The sequence below is a fragment of the Mobula birostris genome, chromosome 7, assembly GCF_030028105.1.
Source record: "Mobula birostris isolate sMobBir1 chromosome 7, sMobBir1.hap1, whole genome shotgun sequence".
NCBI classification, from domain to species: domain Eukaryota; kingdom Metazoa; phylum Chordata; class Chondrichthyes; order Myliobatiformes; family Myliobatidae; genus Mobula; species Mobula birostris.
The window spans coordinates 70,531,544-70,544,414 of record NC_092376.1 but is presented as its reverse complement, the minus strand read 5'-3'; the positions used below and the strand labels follow the sequence as shown (position 1 = coordinate 70,544,414).

The window sequence follows — 12,871 nt, the reverse complement described above, 5'->3', positions numbered from 1 at the left end:
GATTAATAATCTTGTACCCATATTATTGATACTAATGTAAACCAGCTCAATAGGTTTATATAGCAGCTATTCCTTGCTATTGTAACAGCATTCATCATTTAAAGTACTATTAAAAATTGTCACATAAATGTGTTAAAACACAGTCAAGCGAATACTATCAATACTACTTCTTTCTAAAAATCAGGCGAGTTACATGGTTTCCTGACAAAAATTAGTCTGGTCTCAAACAATTTAACTTCTCGTTATCTGAGGGTATTTAATGGCTAGGATACAAGCATTGATACCCACATTGCTGAAATTCAGCCCTAACAATTAAAATGAAAGCAAACTGAAAAAGCAGCAGAAAGAAAACGTTGTCCTGTGACAAAAATACACCACAAAAAACAATCAGCTTTTCTGCCTGTCTGATTAGCACATTGTACATGGAACCATTTACCATTTTCCAATGCCTGGAATTGGCCACAAAACTTTCAATATTATTAACAGAAATATAGCAAATTAGGAGTTATAATATGCCATTTTACTGCCTCCTCTGCTATCCAACACAGTTTTAGCTGATCCAGTGTCTCAAGGCAATGCTCCCAATCTCTCCTCACACCCTATGATGCATTTAGATTAGATTAGGTTAGAATAGATTCAACTTTATTGTCATTGTGCCAAGTACAGATACAAAGCCAATGAAACGCAATTAGCATCTGATCAGAAGTGCAAAAGAATAGTATTATTTACAAAATAACTGTGAACAAAAAGTAAGTGCTACAGCACACAAATATAAATGTACTGAGACAGTCCAATATGGGTGCAATACTGCTTAGCGCTGTGATGTGAGGTTCAGCAGGGTCACAGCCTCAGGGAAAAAGCTCTTCTTGAGCCTGCTGGTGCAGGAGCGGAGGCTCCTGTAGCGCCTACCAGATGGGAGGAGAGTAAAACGTCCATAGTTAGGGTGAGATGCATCCTTGATAATGCTTTTCACCCTGCCCAGGTAGATATTCTCAATGGTGGACAATTGGGTGCCAATAATCCACTGGGCAGTTTTCACCACCCGCTGGAGTGCTTTGTGGTCCGTTACAGGACAGTCGCCATACCACACTGAGATGCAGTTGGTGAGTATGCTCTCAATGGTACAGTGGTAAAAGTCCGTCAGTATCCTGGGACAGAGGTGAGCTTTCTTGATGCTCCGCAGGAAATAAAGGTGCTGTTGCACCTTTTTGATCAGAATGGAAGAGTTCAGGGACCAAGTGAGATCATCGGAAATGTGGACACCAAGGAATTTGAAGCTTGATACACACTCCACTACAGCTTTGTTGATGTAGACGGGGACGTGAGTGTGGCTCCTAGCATGCCTTAAGTCCACAATAATTTCCTTGCTCTTCTGGGTGTTAAGGGCCAAGTGGTTATCAGCACACCACGCGGCCAGGTGCTGGACCTTGTCCCTGTAGGTCTTGAAGTCTATCCAGCTTCACTTTAAATATATACTGTAACTTATTCTCCACAGTATTCTGTGTCAGAGAATTCCACAAACTGCCCACATGCGAGGTGATGTCGTTTTCCCTCCTCTTAGTTTTAAAACCCTACTCTACTTCCTGACATAGTAACACCAGTTTTTAGACCAACTTCCACCCCCAGCTGGGGAAAATAGCCTCCCTTCATCCACCCTGGCCGGCAGGACCTACTAGAACTTCACATGCTCCAAGATCTCATCTTTCTAACTCTAGTGTATACACAACAACAAATATGTACAGTCGGCCCTCCTCATCCATGAGTTCCACATGCGCGAATTCAACCGCTAATCAAAAAAACCTGGAAGTGCTCTTCCAACACTTGTTGTTCGAGCATGTACAGACTTTTTTTCTTGTCATTATTCCCTAAACAATGCAGTATGACAACTATTTTACATAGCATTTACATTGTATTAGGTATTATAAGTAATCTAGAGAAGATTTAAAGTATACGGGAGGATGTGCGTAGGTTATTGTGGATCGAGATCAAAAAAAAAACCTGAAGTTCTCTTACTAATTAAGTCGGAACAGGTACATCCGGTATTATTTAGCGTCAGTTAGTCAAATGTTTGTCTCAGTATAGCATATATATTTTACCTTTCTATGCATATAAAACACTTAAGAAACGTATGTTTCAGCACCGGGTTCGCGAACGGAAGTTCAGCTCCCGAGCGTGCTCTCCATTCATGCCGGGTTGATGTGAAGGATCAAAAACCCAATAACTAAACCACTGCGTTGCTTAGTAATAATTGTAACTTTCATCGGGGCAGGGCCTTTCTCACTTTATCCTTTCAAATTGTTCCGATCGTTGACCGACTGTAGCCTAAAGCTTTTCCAATGACGTTTCACCTCTTTCTGATCGCTTTATTATTTCTACTTCATTTTCAATTGTGATCGTGATTATTTTCGTGAACAGAAACACTGCGGATTCAGAGCTCCGCCGCCGGGTCCTAATGTCCACCGCACTGAGACAGGTTAAATAAGGTCTGGGGTTCCGCTGGGTCCTAAGGTCCACCGCATTGAGACAGGTTGAATAAGAGACTGGAGCACCTGCATTTTTTGGTATCCGCGAGGGGTCCTGGAACCAATCCCTCACGGATGAGGGCTGACTGTATTCATTATCCGAAATGTAACAAGGTTATCAGAATCAGTGTGACATAAAATGTGACTGATGAAGATGGCTGACATAGATGCTGTGAGGGTACATACTGTGGATCTACTTTCAAAACATTGTGACTCCATATGCTTGCGGGCAGGTTTGCTAGAGCTGTTGGGGAGGGTTTAAACTATGTTGGCAGGGGCTGGGAAGTAGAGTGATAAGGCTGAGGATGGCGCAGTTGGTGTACAAGTTGAAGTAGTGTACAGCAAGATTGTGACGATGGACAGACAGATGATAGGGCAAAATTTCAGTTTTGTACCTGCAAAAATTTGCAGTTATGTTTTATAATTGCAGATAATAAAACTAATCGGAAAAAAACATGGAGCCAGAGATCTGTGTGTGTAATTCGTTTTTACTTTAATGAGGCCTGCACATATGACATAAGCTCCTGCCAATGCTCATATCTCATCCGCTATTTAATTTGGTTCAAAATACTGCTCAATTTGCTCAGTACACATCAGCCAGTTATCTTGTTTGCAATCAAACACATCTTCCTGTCTGATGTAGCCAGCCATTTCTGCTTTTTCTTTTTCAATATTTTTATTAATTTCTACATAGAAGAATACAGAGTATAAGATATATATTATAAATCAAAAAAAGATAAAATAATACCAGATACATTATATTTGAATCACACTTGCGATCTCATTACCCTATATTCATGTAAATTAAATTAAATTGTAATATTGAAATATGATAATTTATTATTCAAAAAACAGAATCTAAGCTCACTACCAAGATCGAAGCTGTTTGGTAAAGAAAGAAAGAAGGAAAAAAACATCTTATCATATAGTGAAATATGTTATCAGCCGACCTCTGTACTTTAACAGCAAATCAAAGGTCTTGAAAATTGTTCAAAAATGGTCCCCACAATGTTTGAAAGTCTTGGCTAGATTCAGAAATTGAACAATGAATCTTCTCTAAATTTAAGCATGACATAACATCACGTAACCATTGAGCGTGAGTCAGTGGAACGACATCCTTCCATTTAAACAAGATCGCCCTCCCAGATATAAGAGAAATAAAAGCCAAAATGTGCAAATGAGACGTCTCCAAAATAATATCTTTTCCTCCAACAATATCAAATAAGGCAGTCAAAGGGTTAGGCTTAAAATTTACTTTGAAAAGTACAGAGAAAGTTTGACATACTTCCTTCCAGCATTTTTCAAGACTCAGGCATGTCCAAAACGTATGAATTAGTGAAGCTTCTCCATTGTTAATTCTATCACAACAGGAGGATATATCTGAATAAAAATGAGATAGCTTATCCTGAGTCATGTGGGCCCTGTGGACCATTTTAAATTGTAGGAGGGAGTGGCGGGTACATAACAATGAAGCGTTAAGCAATTTAAAAATTTCATTCCAAGTTTCCTCAGAAACTCCATTACATAAAACTAATTGAATGAAAAACCTGGAGCCAGGTTTATGCAGGTGTACTTTACTTTTACATTAGTGAGGTGCGCACAAATTATTTGGTGGCATGATGACATATACCATTCATGTACTTTTACATACAACAGGTAATGAATTATATAAACAAGAAAGAATGCTGAACCAAAAATATATTTATAATATTATTCAAATAATACTGAATATTAAATATACAATAAATGGGATGAGGTGAAGTGTAACATGGGGGCAAAATCAAAGAGGGTGATGAACATAGGACTGAAGGTGTTATATTTGAATGCAAGCAGTATATGAAATAAAGTAGATGATCATATAGTGCAGTTAGAGATTGGCAGAAATGTGACTGAAAGAAGATCATAGTTGGGAGTTTAACATCTAAGGATACTCCTGTATCAAAAGGACAGGTAAGTAGGCAGAGGGTCCAGGGTAGTTCTATTGGTAAAAAATGAAATCAAATCCTTAGAAAGAATTGATATAGGATTGTAAGATGTAAAATCCTTCTGAGTGGAGTTAAAATAGTGCAAGTGCAAAAAGACACTCCTGATGAGAGTTATATACAGGACCCTGAACAGTAGCCAACAACAGGAAATAGAAAAGCCATGTAAGAAGGGCAATGTTACATGAGGCACAGGGGATTTCAGTATGCAGGTAGATTGTGAAAATCAGGTTGCCGGATCTCAAGAGAGAATTTGTGATGGCTTTTTAAAGCAGCTTGTGGTTGAGCCCACAAGGGGAAATGCAAATTTGGATTGGAATTTGATTAGGGAGGAAAAGGTAAAGGAACCCTTGGGAGACAATGGTAATAATATGAAGTTTATCCTGCAGTTTGAGATGAAGAAGATAAAGTTAGATGCATTAGTATTATAGTGGAGTAAAGGGAAGTTACAGAGGTATGAGAGAAAAGCTGGCTAAAGTTGATTGGAAGGGTACACTAGCAGGGATGACAGCAGAAAAGACAATGGCTGGAGTTTCTGGGGGCAATTCAGAAGGTTCAGGAAAGATATATACCAAAGTGGGTGAGTCCAGGACCAGAGGGCAGAGCCTTAGAATAATGGGACGTTCATTTAGAACAGAGACGAGAAGGAATTTCTTTAGCCCAAGGGTGGTGAATCTGTAGAATTCATTGATATGGATGGCTGTGGAGGCCAAGTCATGGAGTATATTTGGAGCAAAGGTAGTTAGGCTCTTGGTTAGTCAGGGCATTAACAATTATAAGGAGAAGGCAGGATAATGGTGTTGAGTGGGATAATTAATCAGCCATAATGGAATGGCGGACCAGACTCGATGGGTCGAGTGGCCTAATTATGCTCTTACATCTTATGGTCTCAACGCATCAAAATGCAATGAGCTGAAGAAAGACAGTCGTGAAGAATTCAGTACATCAATATTTTTTGTCCTGGCTCAACCCATTCTCATACATTCTGCAGTCTCCCCATACATATGCCATCCATGTATGTAGTAATACTAATCTCTAAATAATATTAACAAAGAAAGACCGAACATCTGAATGTGTCTTCGAGCTGATGTTTACTTTTGAAAAGTTGTTATTGTTGTAATGCAGGTAATGCTAATTCATGCACACCATAGCCATCCAGTAGTAATATAATAATTACCAGAATATCTATTTTGATAATTTTAGTTGATGGAGAAAGTTTTGGCTGGATACTGAGGAGCATCCCCCAGATCGTCAGACACCAAGGTGATCTGAAGCACAGCGTGCTTCAAATACTTCGGTAATCTCTGAAATGTCTCCAGCAATTTCACCTCATTATATCCCTTCCAAGATTCAAAAAACTTGAACACACTTCATTCCTATTCCATCTCTTCTTATTCAATACCTGCTTTGACCACTTTGTTCAGAAAGAAGGCACCTTTTCCTATGTGCATATTAAATATTCTCATGTTCTGTATTCCATCATCTGCAGCCACATCCCCAATTAAATTAAATTTAGGTTGCAGCACTGGTGATCTCTTTCTAAAAGAAGGAGAGAAGCAGTTCAAACTCAGAATTGGATTCAAAATTTATCTGTTTTCCTCTGCAACTGGACTTGCCCATTTCCATTAGGTGAGGTAACTGTATAACAAGCCAACTACTTAAGAAATTTTATTTCCTTTGGTATAGGACATTGTGGTCACGTTACACTCTTGTTCTCCTGACCCAGAACATCTAATGATTAAGTACTGACCATTCTACTTACCTAAAGAATTCGACCATTATCATGACCACAGTTTACTTACTGCCAAAGGCAAATGTTATGCAGGCACTTGATGTATTGAGTGGAGTGATTAGGAAACATGATACAGCTTACCCAGACGCCTTTCACAGACTTGCCAAAGCCTTCAATCTTGCTTATTTGGAGATATTCCAATTAACATCAACACATCACCTGCAGCAACAGGGGTCCCAATAAATTCAACCACTGCTACACTACCAATCAAGAATGACGACTGTTCCATCCCTAGACCACATTTCGAGAAATCTGATCACCTGGCTGTCCATCTCCTACAAGCAAACAGAGGCTAAAGAGCAGAGGTAAAGACAACAAAGAGGTGGTAACAGGAGGCAGAGGAGCGGCTAGGGATTGCTACAAGTTGGTGGTCTGGGCAATACTGAGGGACACATCAGAGGACCTGAATGACTATGCCAGAGTTGTCATGGACTTTATAAGGACAATTGTGGACAAGTGTGTTCACACAAAAGCATTCAGTCATCCAAAGAAACCTCCAATGGACCAAAAGATCTGCAATCTGCTGAGGGCTAGATCAGTGGTATTCAAGTCTAGCAACCTTGGAAAATACAGGAAGTCCAGGTATAACTTCCAGCAAGCCACATGAGAAGTGGCAATTCCAGACCAACCTTGAAACACAGAATGATGCTCTACAGCTCTGGACAGTTAGAATGCTATCAGCTTCCACAAGATGAAAGCAAATGACATCAATAACAACACGGTTTCACTTCCAGATGAGCTCAATGCCTTTTATGTTCACTTTGACCAACAAAACATGGAGGTACCTCTACAAACTCCCACAACACACAACAACCCTATGTTTTCAGTTTCTGAGGCTAAACTGAGAGCAATTCAGGACAGTGAACCTACCAAAAGCATGAGGCCCAGACGGCCAAGTACTGAAGACCTGTGCCAATCAATTGAAACTTTTAACCTCTCACTTTGGCAGTCTTTGGTATCTATCTACTTCAAGCAGACTTCAATCACACCAGTACCCAAAAACTGATGCCTCAATGGCTAACATCCAGTAGCACTTAAATCCACTGTGATAACATGCTTTGGGAGGTTGCCATGAAGCATATTAGCTCCTGCCTGAGGAGTGACTTGGATACACACTAATTTGCCTAACTTCACAATAAGTCAACAGCAGGTGCCATTTCATTGGCTTTCCACTCAGTTCTGAAACATCTGGACAGTGAAGATACATACATCAGGATGTTCTCCATTGACTACAGCTCCACATTTAACACTATGAGCTCCTCAAAACTGATTAATACAAGACCTTTACCTTGATACCTCTTTATGTAACTGGACCCTCAATTTCCACACTTGCAGGCCCCAGTCAGTATGAATTGGCACAACATCTCCTCCACAATCACCATCAGCACAGGTGCACCATAAGGCTGTGTGCTTAGCCCACCCTCTACTCACTTTATGACTGTGAAGCTGAGCACAGCTCCAACAGCAAGGTGGCGACAAATCGGCATATTGATGGGAGATTGAAAATTGAAAATGTTGAGTGGTGCCATGACAACAATCTCTCAACATCAGCAAAACCAAAGAGCCAATTATTAACTACATGAGGAAGAAACTGAAGACCATTGAGCCATTGCTCATTAGGGGATTGGAGGTGAAGAGCTTCAGTAACTTTAAATTCCTGTACTGGTACCAGCATGTAAAAGCCATTTCAAAGAAAATTCAACTGCACCTCTACTTTGAAGTGTAGGTAGGTTTAACCTGTCATCTAAAATGCTGACACACTTCTGACTGATTGCTTGGAAACACCAGTGCCCAAGAATGGAAATACCTACAAGAAGTGGTGGATACAGCTCAGTTCATCACAGGAAAAACTTGCCCACCACTGAGGACATCTACAAAGCGTGTTGCCACTAGAAAGCAGCATCCATCATCAACGACTTCCACCATCAGGCTGTGCTCTCTTCTCACCACTACCATGAGGAAGGAAGTAAAGTAGCCTTAGGTCCCAAACCATGAGGTTCAGCTACAATTATTAACCTTCAACCATCAGGCTCCCAAACCAATGTGGACATCTTCACTCATCACAACTCTGAACTGATCATTCTACAAAACCTATGGAATCATTTTAATGACTCTACAACTTGTGTTCTCAGTATTATTTATTTACTTTTTATTATTATAATTACTTGATTCCTTTTGTATTTGCACAGATTGTCTTCTTTTACACATCAGTTGTTTGTCAGTCTTGTTTATGTGCAGTTTTTCATTGATTCTAACGTATTTTCATTTTTCTACTGTGAATGCCTGCAAGAAAATTAATTTTAGGCTAGTATTTGGTGACATATATGTAGTTTAATAATAAATTTACTTTGAACTTTGAGTATTGAACTTCAGAATGTCAATATATTCTTAAGGACCGTTATTCAGTTTTGACACTAAACCATTGCTTGATCTGCTCTAAAAGATGGCTGTAAAATTCACATAATGCTCTTTCAATGGAAAGCAAATAAGTATTTTAGAGTACTGGACAACAAGTATCCCTCAACCAATATCCTAACAATTTTATCCAGTAATTATTATATTTCTGCTAATGGAAACTGAGCATATACATGTAGCCCCCCTGGCCAGCCTCAGAGTCACTAGGCACGCTGTCGTCTAGGGAAACCGCCCTCGGCCCCGCCAAACTGGGTAATTAGTTTGTGTGGATGCTGTGTGATGTACCCCACCCCGCCCAAATAACAGACAATACACCAGATACGATTAAATGATTTACGGTTTATAGATATTACTGGAACTATATAATTAATAAGAGAATAAAATATAAAAGGAAAATAATATCAAAGTTCAATCTCTTTGTGCACAAACAGTTGGAGCTCAGGACCCTTCTTCTTCACCCTGCGATCCCTCAGACCACCTCGACCGGCCGCCTGGGACCAACAACGGTGGTCGACCAGACACTCCACATGAGTCCGTCTCCGTCTCCTCTCCTCGCCGAACGCCCCGCTCGGGGTCCTACCCCATTAGTGGACTCACAGCACCTGGTTCATCCTCTGTCTCTCTCTCCCGCCTTCTCCCCCAAAACCCCCACGCATACAATATCTTACAGACACACCAAAAACATAACAATTATCCCAATTGGTTCGTAACATCTTCTTATCAGTAACGTGATCCAAACAAACTGCTAGTGGGAGGACTTTCTCAGCCGTTAACATAACAAAGAAGCCCTTTCAATTATAACAAAGAAGCCATTTTAATTACACTACGCATGACATTAAAAAAAGAAACCTCTTACATACAGATTTGTTGTCACATTTCCAATGGTATACCAACCAGTATATTTCAAAACGGAGATCATTAAAGGTGATACATGAATGGCTCCCATATCTCATCTGCATATTAATAGGTATTTCATGAGATGAAAGTTGGAAAGAATAGAAGATTTACTTGACTATTAAAGATACCAAAGGTTTTTAAAAGTTATGTTTATATTTTTTGTAGCCATTTCATGGAAAATATATTATTTTCCTCACCATGTATGATTGACTTCTCAATATCTAGCTGCACGTCAGAGAAAGGAAAGCAGCTCTTTACCTTGGATATCAAACAGACACATATAAGAAAAGTAATGAGCATCTTTTCTTCTTTGTCCAATAACTCTATTACACCAAAATATCTCCCTTTAATTAACTGTAATTAAATTCAAGGTTTATATCTGAATATCCTTGCAGGGTCCAGGTATTGGTGTTGCCCTTTCAAAATTTATCGCCTTCAATGGTTTAACAAATTGCTTTGAGGCCAATCTCTCTCCCAATATATATAAATAAATAAATACAAATGTTCTTGTCTTGCAAAATACCTAGTAGAACATTCTGAAATGCCTAATTCTATTTGAATTTGCTTCTTCCAAATACAGTTCTGAAAAAAGTTGAGGGACCTGCATTTTGGTAATTTAGATTATTTTTAGTATCAGATTTATTATCACTGGCATATGTTGTGAAACTTGTGTTTTGTGCAACAGTAAAGTGCAAGACAAAAATGATAATGCATTACAAGAATAAATAAAGCAACAGATGAATAGTGAGATAGTGTTCATGGAGAGAAAAAAATTGTGTTCTCTACATTATTAGGGAAATTCTTAAAATGTTGTTCCGGTCAAATTCTTCTGTTACTGAATAAGGGTTTGGAGCATATTTTATGAAGTTGGCTAGTACACCTGTCAAACTAGCAAAGGAGATTAATGTGCATCTATTAATCATTAGTACTCCATCAACTGTTATTTTCACTTCTAACATATAATATTACTTTTAGAAAATTAATCTTTGTTTATTAGGCTATTCTGTGACAGTGAAAGAAAACATTATTGAAAGGTGGAAAAGTAGGACCTGTTAATATTCTAATGCACACCACTAATATGTCAAATGCATCAAAACAATTGCAATAAATTTTAGTGGATGGCTAACTTTTGAACTCCAAATGTAGAGCAACTTTTTTATCTGTACTTTTTTTTAAAAGAAAAAAGCACAAATCCAATATGATCATGCTTGGCATATAAAGGAATTCAATTACACCAGACAGCCACCCATGCTTCATCTGCATTCAACACTACCCATTGAACAAAATCTTACCTGATTGAAAGCAATCTTTTAATCATTAAGGATTTCTCTTCTGGTAATTACAAGGTAATACTTAACAAATATTTAATTAAAAATTTCACACAAAATGTTAAAAAAAATCAAAGTACAAATACCCAAGAAAAGATTGCAGTGTAAGTGCTATACCTACTCTTCAACATACTTGCAAAAATTCATCCATAAATTATTAGCAAAAGCATTAGTAATTAATTCAAGCAATGTGTTTAAGTTCATTACCTTCACCAAGGCTCATTCTTCAAAATAAATGCAATACTGACACGCTAAAGACAAAGTACCAGGCAGCAATGAGAAAACTGGAAAAAAAATGTGATCGGTTCCTAAAATATGTAACCGAACTCTTCCAACCTTCTCCCATCACATTTACGCTGTGGTAAATTTGAACACGTTTTTGAGATATATACTCTTCAAACGCTTCAGCATTTAATTCTATGCAAACTGGTCACATGAGATAAAAGAATCAGAGAATAAATGCACAGAAAAATCAGAGGGGAAAAAAAGACCAAATTTGATGAATAAAATACACTTAATGGCCACTTTATTGGATGCCTCCTGTAAATAATAAGGTAGTCACTGAGTGCATATGAGGAGGCTTGATATAATTTTGAGCATCTGGCTTCCAAGTATATTTGGAATAAACTACAGTAAAGGTTTTGATATTTAGAAATAACGATTCCTGGAACAGATTTTTCATAAACAGATATTGATATTGGTTTATTATTTTCACATGCACCAAGATACATAACGAGCAATGTAGTGTTCGTACAGGTCAAATCATCACACAATGCATTGAGCTAGAATAAGGTAAAACAGTAACAATGCAGAATACAGTGTAGTACAGGTAAGCGATAAAGTGCAAGTTCATAACAAAATAGATTACGAGGCCAAGAATCTATCTTATCGTAGAAGAAGTCCGTCCAAGATTTTGCTAACAGTTCGACAGAAGCTGCCCTTTTGAGTCTGGTGGTACGTGTTTTCAGACTTTTGTACCTGCTGGCCAATGGGAGAGGGAAGGAAAGAGAATGCCTGGTGTGGATGGGGTCTTTTGATTATACTCACTTCTTTACTGAGGCAGAGAGAAATATAGACAGATTTTACTTATCCATACATCATTTTGCACCAGGAGCTTCATGATTTTTTTAAAAAAGAAAATAATAAGCCTTTTCTTTTCAACAAAATAGTTGTGCTTCTAATGCAAACCAACTTTAGATAGAAATGATCGCTGGGATATCATTCATCTATTCCTGGTGCATTTCATTCCATTTTACCATGTTCCAAATTGCTAATGTTCTTAAGGACAAAAGCCGCGAGACACATTGCACAACTGTACTGTATAACTGAGTGTGGGCAAACTGGAATGCTTATGTGTCGTTTGTGAATATCAGGGGACACGGTAGTAGGTGAAGGCTTTCACCTTGTACAAGCTAAAAGCCACATTCCTGCCTGACTTGAAACCTCTGGATGACAATCCTGGTGTGATTTATGCCTTTAAATGTTTTTTTGCTGTAACAAAATTAAGGTGACTCCAACAATCATCTTAATAGCTCCTGGCATGGCACCGGGTTTCTCTAATTCTTCAATTTCTGTGTAGCCTTTGAAATAACACACAGTTATCATATATACCTGTTTTTTAAAGATCTGCAATGTCCAGTGGTTAAAAATCTGCCACCTTGAAAATCATATGTTAGAGAATCGTTCCCCACATCTTGTAAGAAACTAGCATAGATAAGATAGCTCTTCACAGCTTAAGTGTGTGCTTCTATTTATCAATCATGCAGAATAGCAGAATGCACTATATAATTAAATCTTCGACAGACTAGAGCTCAGATTATCTCACTCAGAGCCAAGTGTGATATCATTGAGGCATTGTTAAATTCTCAATTTTGAACTGAATGATTGAGTTTTTGTTCATGAGAGAGAGCTCCCAAGATATCCTGAGACTGCAAA

At 38.4% G+C, this 12,871-nt stretch overlaps 1 protein-coding gene across 7 annotated transcripts in view; it reads right to left on the bottom strand.

The window, feature by feature from the left end:
* Positions 1-12,871, bottom strand: part of fat3a (FAT atypical cadherin 3a) — a 728,759-nt gene that overhangs the window by 317,453 nt on the left and 398,435 nt on the right. The window lies entirely within an intron of this gene.